This window comes from Ambystoma mexicanum, chromosome 2p (genome assembly GCF_040938575.1).
Source record: "Ambystoma mexicanum isolate Mex_15411 chromosome 2p, UKY_AmexF1_1, whole genome shotgun sequence".
NCBI lineage: Eukaryota > Metazoa > Chordata > Amphibia > Caudata > Ambystomatidae > Ambystoma > Ambystoma mexicanum.
Window position 1 is genome coordinate 290158951 of NC_090923.1, and position 16437 is coordinate 290175387.

The 16437-nt window shown below is 46.9% G+C and overlaps 1 protein-coding gene across 1 annotated transcript in view; it reads right to left on the reverse strand.

The window, feature by feature from the left end:
- LOC138566385 (syncytin-2-like) overlaps positions 1–16437 on the reverse strand; it is a 162836-nt gene that overhangs the window by 100330 nt on the left and 46069 nt on the right. The window lies entirely within an intron of this gene.

Consider the following 16437-nt stretch of genomic DNA (forward strand, 5'->3'; position numbering starts at 1 on the left):
CACCAGCAGAGGTAGACACCTTGCAAAAGGGCCTAAGTTTTCTGCCTACATATGGTACATCTCTATTTGATAGCAAGGTCGAATTATTCCGATTTACTAGGAAATTGAAACTCTTTGATGAATTGGACACTAGTGAACAGACTACAAGAGATGATGAACCTGACTTTAAAGAATTCAAAGCAAAGAGCCATTTCATGCCACCAATTTCCATTCCATCAGTAGAATTTTTCCAAAGAAAAGTCACTAAGGATTTTGATAACATCAACTTTAAGTGTCCCATTGATAAGAACATTAAACCTCATGAGATGAATTTGATCAAGAATCTATATAGTTCGAAAGAGATCACTATCCGCCCAGCAGACAAGGGTGGAGGTTTAGTGATCTTAAATACCACAGATTATGAGGCAGAATGCTTGAGGCAATTAGGGGATTTAAATATCTAAGCTCCCCTTGATGGAGACCCAACAGTGAAGATCAAACAGAATCTAGAGGAACTATTGAATAAAGCAGAAGATCGGAACTGGATTAATCTTCACACACATACATTTTTACTGAATCAACACACAATGATTCCCAACTTTTACACGCTACCAAAAATCCATAAAGATTCTTTAAAACCATCTGGCAGACCCATGGTGGCTGGCATGAACAGTATATTATAGCCATTGGGCAAATAAGTAGACTTTTTTTTACAACACCTCATACAGCAAACACACACTTACATAAAAGACACTACCTGCTTCCTCCAACTTTTGAGATCTACAAAATTCAATCGTAACTTCATCTTGTTTACAGTAGATGTAAAAGGCCTGTATACATCCATACCTCATGACCTTGGGCAAGAAGCAATAGAATGGATGCTCCTCAGGAGGACAGAGATTCTGGCACAGAAATAATTCATTTTGGTGTTGCTACAATTAATCGCAGAGAATTCTTATTTTCAGTTTAAAGATAAGTTCTTTCTCCAAGTCTCAGGAACATCGATGGGGCCACAATGGCACCAACATATGCTAACTGCTTCATGTTCAAATTTGAAACTGATCATATTTAGGCGCAAAATCTATGGAAAACTAAGATACATCAGTGGATTAGATATATAGATTATATCTTTGGGATTTGGTCTGGCTCAGCCACGGAGCTCACGGATTTATTTTTGTTTACCTTAATGATATCGACACAGGGATTCAGTTTACTCATGAAACTCCCACCACGAGATACACTTTCTCGGTGTTAAGATTAGAATTGATGTGGATGGATATAATACAAACCTGTGCAGAAAGGATACTGACAGGAACAATCTACTTCACCGCCTTAGCTTCCATCAGCCGAGTTTAATACAGAATCTACCTTTCAGTCAATTACTACGAGTGAAAAGGATAGTGAGTGATCCAGTGGATTATATAAAAGAACAATCAGAGATGGGGAAGAAATTTCTAGCACAAGGTTACAGGAACATTGATATAGACAATGCAACCTCTAGAATTAACCTCATAGACTGTGAAACGTTGCTATCTGAATCCAAGGAAGCCAAGAACACTTCCCCATTGGTATACGTATCCAAATATTCATTACAGAGTCATCGAATTAAGAACATCATTCGCAAAAATTGGCAAATACCTGCGATTTGAGAGTACAACACCTTTCAATTTCAATTCTTGTAAGGCTCTTTCAGCCTCTTCAGTCCACAAGAAGCGTTTGTTCTTCGCAAAAGTGCTGTGATGGGTGTACCACATGTGAGAAGTCCAGAATAAATCTGTGGTAGAAATTAGCAAATCCAAGCATGCTTTGTACCCCTTTAACTGAATTGGGTGATGGCCACTTGAGAATTGCGTCTACCTTTCGAGAGTCCATTCGGAGCCCTTTTGGAGTCAGGATGAATCCAAGGAATTTGACTTCTGTAGTATGAAAAACACATTTTTCCAATTGTGCATATAACTTATGCTGGCGTAGTTTCTCAAGGACTGCACGAACGTGCTTAACATGGTCTGATTCTGAGGAGGAGTACACTAGAATAACGTCTATGTATACAACAACACAGACGTCAATGAGTTCACGAAGGACATCGTTCATAAAATATTGGAAGGCTGCTGGTGCATTGCACAACCCGAAGGGCATTACCTGATATTCAAATAATCCGTACTTGGTGCGAAAGGCAGTCTTCCATTCATCGCCCTTCTTTGCATGTACCAGATGATATGCCCCTCGGGGATCTAACTTGGTATAGATGCAAGCGTCCTTTACTTCTAGTAACTTGGGGATCAGAGGCAAGGGGTATCGTTTTTTTACTGTAATCTGATTTAACGCGCAGTAGTCTATACACGTTCTAAGGTCACCTTCCTTTTTAGGCACGAAGAATAAAGCTGAGGATGCCGGGGACTTGGATGGCCGAATGAAGCCATTAGCAAGGTATTGATCCAAGTATTGTCGTAGGTGAAGATTTTCGGGCTCAGTAAGGGCGTAGATCCTACTGCAAGGAGGTTGTGCACCTGGTAAGAGGTCGATTTGACAATTGTATGGTCTGTGAGGCAGTAATGTGTTTGCCTGTTCTTTTTGAAAAACATCTTGAAAGTCTTGATATTCCTGAGGTAACTGCGTGACTGGGGTAGTAACCGTGGCCAGGCCTTTGTTCAAAGGTTCTTTCGGGTAACAGGTACGTGCACAATCCGGGAAGGTCACTTTCTTCTCTCGCCAATCAATACAAGGGTTATGTGTTTCTATCCATGGCATTCCCAAAATGATTTGGAATTGCGGGGCCTTGATTAAGTCAAACACAATAGCTTCTCGATGCCCGTCTTGGCCCAACAGTGTCATCTCTGTAGTGGAATGAGTTACGGGCACTGAGGCTATTTCAGTTCCATCGACTGTGGTGATGACATCCGAAGTGGTCTTCTTGCAAAGAGGTAGATTCATCCTTGAAGCCAAATCGTGGTCCATGTAATTTTCTACGGCCCCACTGTCAATATATGACCTTACTGCGTGCATATGTGATGGCTGCTTTGGCGCAACAAGGACCATTGGTATGATGAGGTGCGAGGTCTGAGTGTCCTTCTTCAAGCTCAGCAAGAGGACCACTACGCTTGTCGGGCGTGGTCATTTCCCGAATCGGGTTCTCTTTGGCCTTTATCAGCAACTCCTACCACCTTCTTGGGTGTTTTTGCAGGGCAATCCCATAGAAAATGTCCTGAGGTTCCGCAGTACAGACACAATTGCATCTGGCGTCTCCTTTCTCTTTCCTTTTGCATTAAGGGTCCTCTAACCCCCCTGATCTGCATAGGTTCAGATGCATCAGTCCCTTTGGAGGCAACGTTGGGCTTAACTAATACCCGATTCTCGAACTTGGCTCGGTCAGCCTTTCTATTCTGGAGTCAATGGTCTATCTGGACCACTAAGTCTATATACTCTGCGCAATCCTGAGGTGGGTTCACAACTTGAGCCAAGACGTCTTTGAGTTCTCCCGAAGTCCACGGTGAAATAATGTAACTCGCTTTTCCTCAGGCCATTCGGTTTCCACCACCAACCTATTGAAAGTTGCGATATAGGTTAACAGATCCTGGTTACCCTGTCGTAAGGATAAGAGTTTGTTATCCAGGGCCTGTCCCTGTGAATGTCTGGCGAATAGTTTTTCCATGTTCATTTGAAAACCTTGAAAATCCCAGAGAAGGGGGTCATCCTGGTTGACTAGTGGAATGGACCAATCTGCTGCGCTGCCACTAAGATATGATAATACAAAGGCTGCTTTGGCTTGGTCATTCGGAAAGGCTACAGGTCTGCATAAAAAGTGCAAGCGCCATTGATTCATAAACACTGCAAACCTTTTTGGGTCCCCAGCAAAGCGTTCAGGTGGAGCTAAAGAGATAGTTCCTGGTAAAATCACATGCACAGGATTGCTCGATGAAACAGGGGTTGGATTCCCCCCAAGTCCAGGTACGGGTGTTTGCCCAGCTTTGTTTTGCAGCAATTGCCTAGCAAGATCATCAGTGCGCTCCTTTGACACAATCAGTTCTCTCCTGAGGGCATTAGTCTCTTGACGGGCAGAGTGCACTTCTGCTCTAAGTTCCCCTAATAATTGGGCCAGTTGGTCAGTTTCGGAGGTCTCCATAACGCCCGGGTGGGGATTTGTAGATGGGCTTCGCGTTCTGTAATGCTCACCTGATTCCCACGGGGGCGTCGATCGGAACTGGACTGCTAAGGTCTCCACCAGCGTTATTCGTAGTGCAGAGACGGCTGACTGGACCGGCCTTCCTAGCTTCGTCTGCTTGATTCGTAAAAGTAGTTTCCTAAAAGCAGGAGGAGGGGAATTAGCCACACAGAGGATGCAAGGAAACACTTGTTTAATTCGTTCCCTCTAAGCACCCCGATATTCCCCTTTTGTTGTCTCACCTTATTGTTTGTAATGATGAGCTCTCCATCCTGCACCGAGCGCAGGGGCGCGTAGAATCCCAGTTGCTTCACTGGTTTGAAGATTTTGGGCGAGTTCCAGACGTGTTGGACTCCGTGGTAAATGGCAAGGAGCCGTAAGTATAATGTCTATAGAGTTCAATTGTCTGTTATTCACTCGTTTTTATCCCTTTGTATTGCAGCTTAATCCGAGAAGAGTTCACCTGAAGTGCTGCAGGTTGCGCGTGGGTAAGAGTCTGTATCACCCAGCGTTGTCCGGTAAAAGCGAAATACATGTCTTTAACAAGTGTTTTTTCCTCCCACAGGTGCAGTGTTAAAGAGGTGGAACGCCGATGAAAGATGCCTAGGGGAGCGGTAACTCTGGCGAGTATAATATGGTTGCTTTGATTGTCTTTGTTAGCACCCGGCTCACCTTGTTCTCTTTTTTCCTTCCCTTCCAGGTTCCACGGATGCCGTGATGAAATGATGGCTGCAGCGCTGAACCGGGGAGATGCAGACTGGTAGGTATGGCGCGGCGCGCCTGCTAGCGATGCGATGCTTTTATTTCCGACGTGTCTTTTCCAATTCTGAAGTGCGGCGAATTCGGGAACAGATGAAGATTAAAAGGTAAGTTCTTGTTCTTATTTCTCTTTCTTCTAGGATGGTGTCCAGGTTCGAGGCGGGCGTGGCAGAGGACTGGATGCTGCAGGCACGGTGAGCGTCACGCTGCTGAAGTGCAGAATAACGCGAAGCATGGGCTGCTGTTCGGGCGTGGTTTAAATAGCCTGCAAAGTAGTCCCAGGTAAGAAGTTCCCCAGAACCACACCCGAGTAAAAATAGTCCCTGTAATAAAATAGTGCCATCCAGGCCTCAAGTGGGCTTTGATTCATCTGCAGCATGGTCTGCAGGAGGTATGTAATGTCTATGAGCCTGGCACCTATGGTGCCAGGACTGATGTCTATTATGAGCCTGGTGCCTAAGGCGCCAGGACTGAACCCAGATAGACCCCAGCCGGGGCTGCTGGGGTCTCATAAAATGTCTGGATGCCTGCTCCCGAGGCTGCTGGGCTGGGTCCGGATGCCCGGGGGTAGGCATCATGACAATAGGCCTCATTCCGAGTATGGCGGTAATGGATATCGGCCACCGGTAACGAGACCGGTGGCGGTATTCCCTTACCGCCATACTCCGAGTTCCCTCTGCGCCCTCCCCCTTAACGCCTACTTTGAGCAGGTGTTAAAGTCGAGGGCGCAAAGGGGCCTCCAAGCCAATAACGGTGACCGTAATGAAAGGTCACCGTTATTTGCATCTTCCCCATTCCCATTGAGCCCTATGGGGACTCATTTGGAAATGGGGAAGAGCCTTGGTGAATGGGGAATTACCGCCCCGCCAACCTTGGAATGGGGCGGTGATTCCGCCATCCACCAAGGCGCTGCCGTTCCGGGTACGGGGTCAACCAAGGCGTTAATAGCGCCATTGGTTAGCGCCGTACTCGGAATGAGGCCCAATGACTCTCCTACACGGAAATATCTTGGTTGACTTTATCCAAACAATTGACATTATGATGTTTCTCTTCCTTTTCTCATTGATTGACATCTGTAAGCGCTTTTACCTAAATGGTTGATATACGACAGTTTAAGTAATATCAACAGTTTCCTAGCATGAACCTACAACACATACTGATTGATGTATCATATATACTTTAAAAAAAAATGTTTTTATTAGATTTTACATAACTCAACAAATACATCACACAGAGCAACAAGCTCAACTACAATAACCACTCTCCCCTCCCTGATTACCACCAGCCTTGCCCCGCCCACCTCCCACCAGCCTGCACATAAGTATTTAATCAATAACTATTATTGCATCCCCCTCCACCCTCTGTAGCATACTTCTGTTAATTTCTGTATTTGCAAACAGCGTTACTGTCAGCGCTATCTATCTCTGTAGACCTATCCCAGACTCCTCCATTTGCGCTCTAAGCACTTTCTGCCACATCTGTTTTTCGCAGTGCACCACTTCTCCAGTTCTCTCCACCATCTGCCTATGCACAGTGCTCTTGTAGCTTTCCATCCCATGGCTATGCTACACTTGGTTTTAATGGATATCAAATCCCTCAATTTATTCAGCGGCTTGTCATTCGTATTCTTTTTATATCGTCCCAGCATGCAGGCTTCCAGACTTTCGATATCTAGTTCTATACCACCCTTCGCTATCTTTATTGACACTTTCTCCCAGAAATCTTGTATGACCGGGCATCCCCAAAACATGTGTGTGAGCTCTGCCTCCTCTATTTTACATTTGGGGCACACTTGTTTCTCTACCCCTCTAAATGTGGAGACCACCGCTGGTGTAAGATATACCCTGTGCACAATGTATAGCTGTATCAATTGCAGCCTTGCATTCTTGGAGACCTTCTTGTGGTATTGCATAATCCCCCCCACTCCCTCTCCTCCAATACCCTCCCTAATTCCCACTCCCATTTGCTTTTACAGTTCAGTACAGCCTGTGCAGTACAGCCCAGCAAGACCTCGGAAATTCTGGACACCTCATGTCCACCTTCTGCCGCTGTAAGTAGCATCTCAACATGCTCATTTACAATATCCCCCTCCGTAGCGTTAGGCCATCGACTGCGCAGTAGCCCCTTGGCCGTGATGTGTAGTAAGAACTGTCCTGCCTGCATCCCAGACTCCTTCTGCAGTTCCTCAAACGTTTTCCACCTCCTCTCCCCCGTCAGATCACCGACCGTAACCACCCCCTGTGACTCCCATCTTGCCTCTACCATAGTCCGGTCGCTCTCTCTGTTGCCCACAGCGGCCACTATCCGTATATGCGGGGAGAGCGGGTCAGTTATTTCCACAACCATGTACACCTTGGTCCAAATCCGCATTCCCAGTTTTACCAGGTAACAGCACACCACCCGTCCCTCCGCAGGGGCTCAAAGGAGGTCTCTCAGGTGACGTCCCTTTAGCATGGGCTGCAGTAGTGCTGTCTCTACTGTGGGTTCATCAGCCATCCATTTCAACACTTGCCGCAGCTGGCACGCCAGGAAATAAAGCTCGAAATTCGGTACCCGCAGCCCTCCCTGATCATACGGCCTCTGCAATGTGTTCAAAGCTACCCTATGCCATCCTTCCTGCAACAGGAACCCTCTGCACAGCTTCTACAGCTTCCTGAAGAAGCGCCCCGGTATGTCTTATGGGACATTCCGAAAGCAGTGCATAAGTCACAGCAGTGCCACCATTTTTAACAGTGCCACCCTCCCTATCACCGACAAGTGCAGCTTGCTCCAGAAACCCATTGAAGCAACTAGGCTTGCCTTGGCACGCAATGTCTTATATTCATGCTCCTGGGAGGGGTCCCGGTGGATGTTGATACCCAGATATCTAAATGTAGTTCTGCACCAGGGTTGGGAGAGAGCTTGCAGCTCTTACTCTTGCAGGAAAGCAGTGGCTGCTATTGGGAATAGGCACGATTTCTTCTTGTTTACTTTAATACCTGTCAGCTTTCTAGAGTTATCCAACACCTCTAGCATATATGGCAAGTTCACCTCGGGGTCACGCATCTGTAACAACACGTTGTGTGCGTACATCGATACCACGTGTCTACTCCCATCTATATCTATGCCTACATCCCCATACTCCTTTCTCAAATATGCCGCCATGGGTTCAGCTGCCAGTATGTATAACATCGGGGACAGCGGACACCCCTGTCTAGTACCTCTGTACAGCTGCCAAGCCACTGAATACCTCCTGCCTGTCTTGACCCTGGCAATCGGTTCTGTGTATATAAGACGCACCCATCTCATGTACTGCGTTCCAATTCCCATTTTTTTACATCGTGGCATACAGCCAGTCCCAATGCACTGAATCAAATGCCTTTGCAGCATCTAGAGAGGCCACAGCGCCATGTATGCTGTACTGCAAATCACGTGGTGAAGCCGCCTCAGGTTGTCCGAGATACTCCTACCTGGCACATACCCCGTCTGATCCAGGTGGATCAGCACATGTATCACTTTCCGGAGTCTGCTCACCAGGACCGCTGTTAGGATTTTGCTGTCCTGATTCAGTAGGGACAGTGGCCTATAGGATCCACGGTCCGTACCATCTTTACCTGGTTTGAGCAGCGGCACTATCAGGGCCTCTCTCATACTTGCAGGTAGTATCTTGGCCTCAAACAATTCATTGTACACCTTAGCCAGGAGCGGCGCTAGGATGTCCGCATATGTCTTGTAGAACTCACCTGGGAGACCATCCGTCCCCGGTGCCTTCCCCGCGGTTTGGGATCCGATAGTGGCCGCCACCTCCTCCGGTGTTATGGGGGTCTCCAGTAGATCCGCCTGGGAGTCCTCTAGCCTGGGCAGATCAATCTGGTGTAGTACATCTCGTATTTCTTCCTCTGTGCTGTCGTGGGGTGCTGCATATAATGCTTTACAGTATTCCGAGAACACCTCACTTGTCCCATCCTGTGTCCCTACTTCCTTCTCCATCACGTTTCTGACTGAGCAAATAGGAGGCCTGACTGTCTCACGCTTACACGACCACACCAGCATCTTACCCGCTTTATCTCCGTGCGCATGACTTCTCTTCACGTATTTTGCATAATTAAACTTCCCAAGCCTTTCCCATTGTGAAAGGCTGGTTTGTCATAGCGCTATCATCTCTTCCAGCTGCTGCCGTCCCACCAAGGCCTCCCCCTTCCCCTCCTTCAATTCCCTCTCTGTCGCCTCCAATTCCCTAACCAGTACCTTTTGCACACCCCCTGATTCGGCTATCATAACTTCCCTGGTTACCACTTTGTATGCTTCCCAGACTGTGCTCACTTTATTTACGCTCCCCTCATTCACTTCTATGTATTCAGTGTTTTCTTTCCTGTCGTGTTCAGCAAATGCAGAGTCCTGCATTGCTTCACTCCTCAGTCTCCTTATGTGGCGCTGAGTAATGGGAATACCCTCTTGTTTCTCCATGCTCCACCCTCCACAAGTCTCGCAGATTAAAGTGTTGTACTAGCGATTTCAGTACCTTTGCCGGGGGGAGGGAGGTGGCCTCTTGTGCCTGGAATCAGACCTGTCTAGAGCTGGGTCCAGTGTACAATTAAAGTCCCCACCCCAAATCAAAGTGCCACTTCTGTATAGCTCCAATCTAGCATGTAGTGATCTAAAGAACGCTGTGGCATCATGATTAGAGGCATATGTATTCACCACACAAACCTCTCGGTTTTCTAGAACTCCATTCACCATCACCATCCTCCCCTCATTATCAGATTTCACCTCCAGTGCTTTGAATGGTATGTCCGGAGCTATCCAAATAAGGACCCCTCTCGCATACGTCGAGTATGTAGAGCCAACCAGAACTCCTCCCCACGCCCTTTCCGGGTTCTTTTGCTTCTGTCTGTCTAGGTGTGTCTCCTGCAATAACAACGCTAATCCCACCTTATGGCGCCGGATGTACATACTCACTCTCTTGCGCTTCACATAGTTATTTAGCCCTCTTACATTACAGGTCATGATTCGTATCATGTTAGCCATCATTGCTTTTACTGGAAAGTTTGTGAGGACACCAGCTTGTAGCTGGCCTGGGGAGGAGTTCGATGCAACTTCCTATTATTTGTGACAGGCCCCCCATTACCCTCCTTACCCTTCCCTCCCCCACCCCCATACCCAACTACCACCCCAACAACTAATACCAACATAACTTGTCCCGCTATGCCATGCATGCTGGGATAATTCCGTTCCCGCTCCATTCCACTTTGTCGTAATACAACTTTCATGGTGCTCTACGGGCGGACCCTAACAACTCAGTCCTCAACTACTCTAAAGGGGGGGTTCACGTTGGCATTCCCGCAACCAGACCTCCACGATACCCGTAACACTCCTGCATCATTGATGTATCATGATTAGTTATAGCATTCTGTTTGCACATTTTGCAACAGTTCACAGGTCTGCATCGCTGCATGGGCACTGGGTTGTCTGCTTTGCCATTACGACTCATATTTCGGCCCCAGCACTATCCAGGTCCCTGGCCAGTCTCGGGCTCCTCTGGTAACTGCATCCTGTCCATCCATTCGTGAACTTCTTCAGGCGATTCAAAAAATAGGGATTTGCCGTTGTAGATCATTTCAGTGTTGCAGGGTATAAAAGCATATACTTGAGACCCGCATTCCGTAGTCTGGCCTTTGTGGTGATGAAATCAGCCCTCCTCTTCTGGACTTGAAATGTATAGTCAGGGTGCACAGCAACCTTTGATGAGTCCCTTTGAATCCTCCCTCCTGCTCTGGAGGAGGCTAGTATCTTTTCCCGGTCTCTGTAACCTAGCAAGGGAGCGGGGTGTCCTTTCAATTGTAAATCCCTGAGAGAGTTCTCCCGCACCAATTTCCTGCAGCAGTAAGTTCTCCACATAATTAGTGGAGTCCGCACCTTGAACACTTTCCGGCAGGCCCACAATACGTATGTTATTTCTACGGGCCCTCCCTTCCTACTCTTCTGCCCTGTCTCCCAGCAGCTTTACTCTTTGCATCAGAACGTTCACGTCTTTCGACGTCTATGCCCGTATCTCGGTATTCTTCTTCACCTGCTCCTCCAGTTTGCTCGTGCGTTCGGCAATTGTGCGAACATCCTGGCGCACCAGTGGCAAGTCAATTGCCACTGCGTCAATCTTGCCCTCCAATTTGGTTTGCAGCACCCCAATCGCATCCAATATCTGCTGATTGCTAGGTTCTGGATTGACTTGGGATTGAGGTTGCTCCATTGACCCATACACTACACCCAGCATCCAGGGCGTCTGACTTGTCGCAAATGCCTCTAGCGTCATCTGTTTATTCTTCATCTTAGCGCCTTTAGACGACATGTCACCACTGATCTCGCAGGGTCCTCCTCTGCTCGTGGCGCCATGGGGTTTTTGATTTCCTCATCCAGTTGGCTGCAGCTGCCGCCTCGTAGGCACCCGGCTCAATGGCAGCTGTGCTATGCCACCCTGGGTGGGTGCCCCAGTGATGTTCTACTTCCCTGAGACACCCGCAGGTGCCCCCCCTGTCACTATGTTTCCAGGGTCCCAAATGCGTCCCATCGCTGGTTGTTGGCAGTACTGTGGTGTGCCACTCTTGTGTGCTCTAGGCAGACCTCTTATCCGGAAGGCCGCATACCTCCGTCCCAGGTGGTTTTCTACAGCTCCACTTCCACTGTGCGTGATTCAGCACTCACTTTGTTGCATATGTGGGTGCCTCTTGACATCTCACCGCGGCCACGTGTATGCTTTCAAGGCGGTGCCCTATTTATCAGGTCTCAGTCCCAGCATGGGCCCCAGCTCCATCATGTGCCAGGAGGGGTCCAGGGGCCCCCTACGGTTCCAAGGAGCGGCAGGGGGAGGAAGCCCTCATTGTTAATGAATTAGGTATATCCGAAATAGTGCTCCCCCTGGCCCCCTCACTCCTTACCTCTCACTGCTGCCGACATGTCTGTCCATCGGCCTCCCACGCGCTGCAGCACGCGAATTACACCCTGCAGCTCGGGCTCTCCCAGTCCGCTCTTCCTGCGGTAATGCCCCCTATGGCCCGACCGGCTCGCTTCGAACGTGAGCTCTGCCGTAAGTGTAGGATGGGGGCAACTCCCTGTGCCGTCTCCCAATGTCGTTAGGGGCGCACACCGTCACAATGAGCACCCGCTCACCACACCGTAGGCTCACAACGGCTGCTCTCACAGCCCGCCAATGTACAGGCCAATGGGCCCAGCGAGTACACACTTCGTGTTTTGCTGCTAGGATGCCCATCCAGGGCTGGAGCCACCAACAGTGTCTCAGTCTCTCCGCCTGGGGGGAGGTGATGCCTGTGTGTCCTTACTCATCTCGTCGATCACAGGGCCCACGTGCCAGGGTGCCACGAGTGGTGCAAGGACACCCCCTCGCCACAGTACGTGCATCGCCGCAGGGGCTGGAAGTCACCCCCACCTCACTATTTCATGCCGTGTCGGATTCGTCGCGTTCAGTGACCGCCTTCACGAGCACTGGCCCAACGGGCCCAGCGGCTTCCTTGCTCGTTCCGTCCCGTTTTAGGGGACCTCTTCTTCTCTCCCACAGTCCTCTGCCTCAGCAGTGCAGCACGAGCCTTTCCGGTCTCACATCCACATCAAGGGCGCTGCTTTCGTTTCCCTTGCGCTGCACCTCCTGCTGCGCTGCAATGTCACAAGGCCCTTTCCTTTGTTCTTCCGTCTGCCATTTTGCCATCCACCGAGGGTCGGGCTCTTCAAGATTACAGTTACTCGATGTTCGTCCTGCATTTTGCAAAACACTCTTTGTTGTTGCTCATTCTGTGCTCAAGATATTCATGCATCTCTGGTTGTGCTTGTAGACGTGCATGGCAGGTTTAAAGCATGATTTTTCTCCGGATCAGTAAAGGATCTGCAGGAGCGTTCAGGAGAGCTTCCTATCCCGCAGCCATGTAGCCACGCCTCACGATGTATCACATATACTTGTGCGTTTATGTCTTTTGCACACACATTTTGATTTGATTCTTATGCACAATGGGTACAAAGAACAGAGAAGTTTGTAATATCTATAGGAAATATCATATATGTTAGCATTTTAGCACACTATGAGGACTTATCTAGATCATGCTACACAATATAGAGACTTGAGTTTGATGCATCACATGATAGTATTATATTTATTTTGTTTCAGGTAATACATGTTTTTCTGACCTATCCCCTTTATTTATATATACAGACTTGAGTTTCATGCATCACGTAAAGGTATAATATTTATTAAGTTTTACGTAGCATATGTTTTTCTGACCCATCCCCGTCTTTTCATTATTGTTTTAATACCCATTCAGAGTAGCACAACCCAGTGAGTTGCAATTCCCTGGGTACACAGTGGATACAGCCAGCATGGACTTTGGGTTTCCATGACACCCAGCCTTATTGTCATGGACACATAAACACCTTTGCACACTAAGGCGTGGCTCTTTCCATTTATGCTACAACCTTTTGAGGTGCTGGTGTATACTTTAGAAAGCAGACAGTGGGCCGCAGCACTTTCATTCAGTTTATTTTTGAAACATGAAAGTGTACACAGCGTTTTACCTTGAGTTTAATCTGGCGCTCTGTACGTCCCGGTCTCGGCCTCCTAGCTGAAATCGGGACGCGAGGCACCTCGGTCTGGGCCACACCCCTTGGTGCTCCGTTCCCAGGCCTCTCCTCAGGCTCGGACTGGAGACACATAATATTCAGACAGTGGGCCTCATTACGCGGTAGGCGGCTTCCCCCTTACCGCAATCCGGGTCCGGGTTCCCGAGATAGGGACTTACCGGGTCATTCCAACCTTGGAGGACCCGGTAAGTCCCCATTCCGGAAATCATTCCCCATTCGAGCCCCCATAGCGCTCCATAGGAATGGGGATGGAGCTAATAACGGTACCGCAATTTGCGGTACCGTTATTAGCTCTGAAGTCCCTTAAGGGGTCCCTTCCATAACGCCTGCTAAACCAGCGTTATGGAAGGGACCGCTAATGGACCTCGGAATAGGGTGGTAAGGGATTACCGGCACCGGTGCCCTTACTGGTGCCGGTGATCCCTTAGCACCCTATTCCGTGTAATGAGGCCCAATGCATTTTACACAGACACGCATGGACGCTGTAAAAGTAAGCGACTTTACCTTGCATTTAGAACAAGTGATTTATTTACACAGTTTACAAGTAAGACTGACGCAGATTGGCACAATTTGTCTTTAGAAAATTGAAACATAGGATTCTAAACTCCCGCATTAAACAACATTTTTCGTCTTTATGAACAGCTACAGAATAAAGGTACTTTTTATGGCATCCATTTAATGGTCTTCTAGTACTGATTTACTCATAGCTACATGAACTTTCTTTTTATCTTTTTCCCTTTTTCCCTCTAATGCCATGTTACTGGATACACATTGTGGTATGTACATATTGTTCTTCTTGTTGTACATTACTGATATATTTCCTGCATCACATCCTTGATATATTTTATGGTGCATGTTTTATACCAATGGACATGGGCTTATGAATTTGCTTATATAACAACGCAATTCATTGTGAAATAGAGGGCCCATCGAAATGCATAGGCATTAGAGCTCTCTAATTTCTTAAGGCCACAGCTGGCCTCTCCTTCTGACGAAGAAATACATTACTCATATGATTAAGGACTTTGGAGCACTTCTGTTTACTTTCAGCACAAATCTCATCCTAAGTCCAGATGGAATATCAAACATAATGCTGAATGCCCATCCTGAGCATTGGGCCAGACTGTTGGATGTAATCCTTCAAGAATGATTGAGGAAAAAACAGACACCGAGGTCATGGAAGACAGACAATATAATTCCAATTTTTAAGAATGGAGGGAGGGCAGAGCCAACCAACTACAGGACCATAGCCCTTTTAGACACCATAGGGAAAATATATGCCTCCCTACCCTTGAAAAGATTGATCAAATGGGTGGAGCTTAACGACCTCCAAGATCCCTTCCAAGCGTTATTCGTAAAAGGGCTTCGGAACGGTGCCCCCAGCCTTTATCCATGCTCAAAGCTAAAACCACAAATACAAACTCTAAATTACATCTAGCTTTTATTGATTTCACCAAAGCGTTCAACAGTATTAGTAGAACCCGACTATGGGTAAAACTCAAAGAGAAACATTTTCCGGATGATCTACTCGCTCAAATTAAAGGTCTTCACACTGAAACATCATTTAGATTATGAATTGCAACAACAGGAGAAGTGCAGAAATCAAGACATTCAGAGGCGTAAAGCAGGGTTGCGCTCTCGCCTCCGCTTTAAACAATTTCTACATCTCAGACTTGGGAACATACTTAGCTTCGATTCATTGCTTTCCACCAAAGTTGGGCAACACAGTTATCACTCACCTACTTTATGCAGATGATCTTGTTTTGTTAGATCTCACAGAATTTGGTCTGCAGCGTCAGCTAAGGGGTCTATAAAACTTTGCTGTGGTTAACCAGCTAGAGATAAACATTAAAAAAACAAAAATCCTAACCCTCAATAAGGGTCGAGCAGGAACCAAAACAAGGAAATTCAACTGGCACCTGGGAACAGACGAAATATCAAAGGTCCAGTCCTTCAGTTATTTGGGTATAATAACTTGTTTGAGTAGTGTGGAATCGGAAGCAATATAACTTTTAAACATCAAAGTATGAACATTAACAAGTCAAGCCCTAAGTCTCAAAAGGAAATATTGTAAATTCTCTTGGCTAACCATTGTAGAATTTTATAGAGAAAAAGTCATTCCAACTCTCACATATGGGTCGGAAGACCTTCTAAATCTGGCGGACAAATTATGGCCTCTCATTTCAAGGTCAGTTCTGGAAGAAACTGCTTGGCCTCCCGGCTTCTACACCGATTCAAGTCATACGGAAAGAACTGGGCCTCAATTCACTGTTCATGACAGTTCAATGGAAAAAGCTTTCGCTATACGCAAAATGTTTGACAGACACAGCAGCTCCAATGATAAAAATCATACAGCAGGAACTACAAATCTGTTCCAACCCAAGAATTATCGCCTGGAAAGAAACATGCCCACTGAAAGAGGTGGTAACAGGGATTTCTTGCTATCAAAAAGCGAACAAAGCGGGATATATAATCTGGATACAGTGAAACACGGCTTAAATTCCTAAATTGAGTGGAATATTTTGATATGATGGGTGTATTACAGAACATCAATAAAAGGGTCCAGTGCCACATAAGTATAAAAACATACAACAGTGCAAGGTCATCTCCTATGCACTTTGATTACAAGTTGGGACATGGGCTCATCATAAATAGATATATTCGGTAAAATGAATTCAAAATATCTTTGGCGGTGTAAAGCATCCATATGTCAGAACTAAGTACTGTTCTTTCAGAAATGCGATACAACAAGAAGGAATAATTTGGACTCTCCTTGAACAAAGAAACAAAAATAGTTTTTGAACCACATTTGGGAATTACTATTCAAGTGTACTTTAAACAAACACCGGATAAGTTCATGAACTCGGTATACATGTAGTAAAAACAATGCAACCAAAGATAACTGACTAAAATTTCTCTCT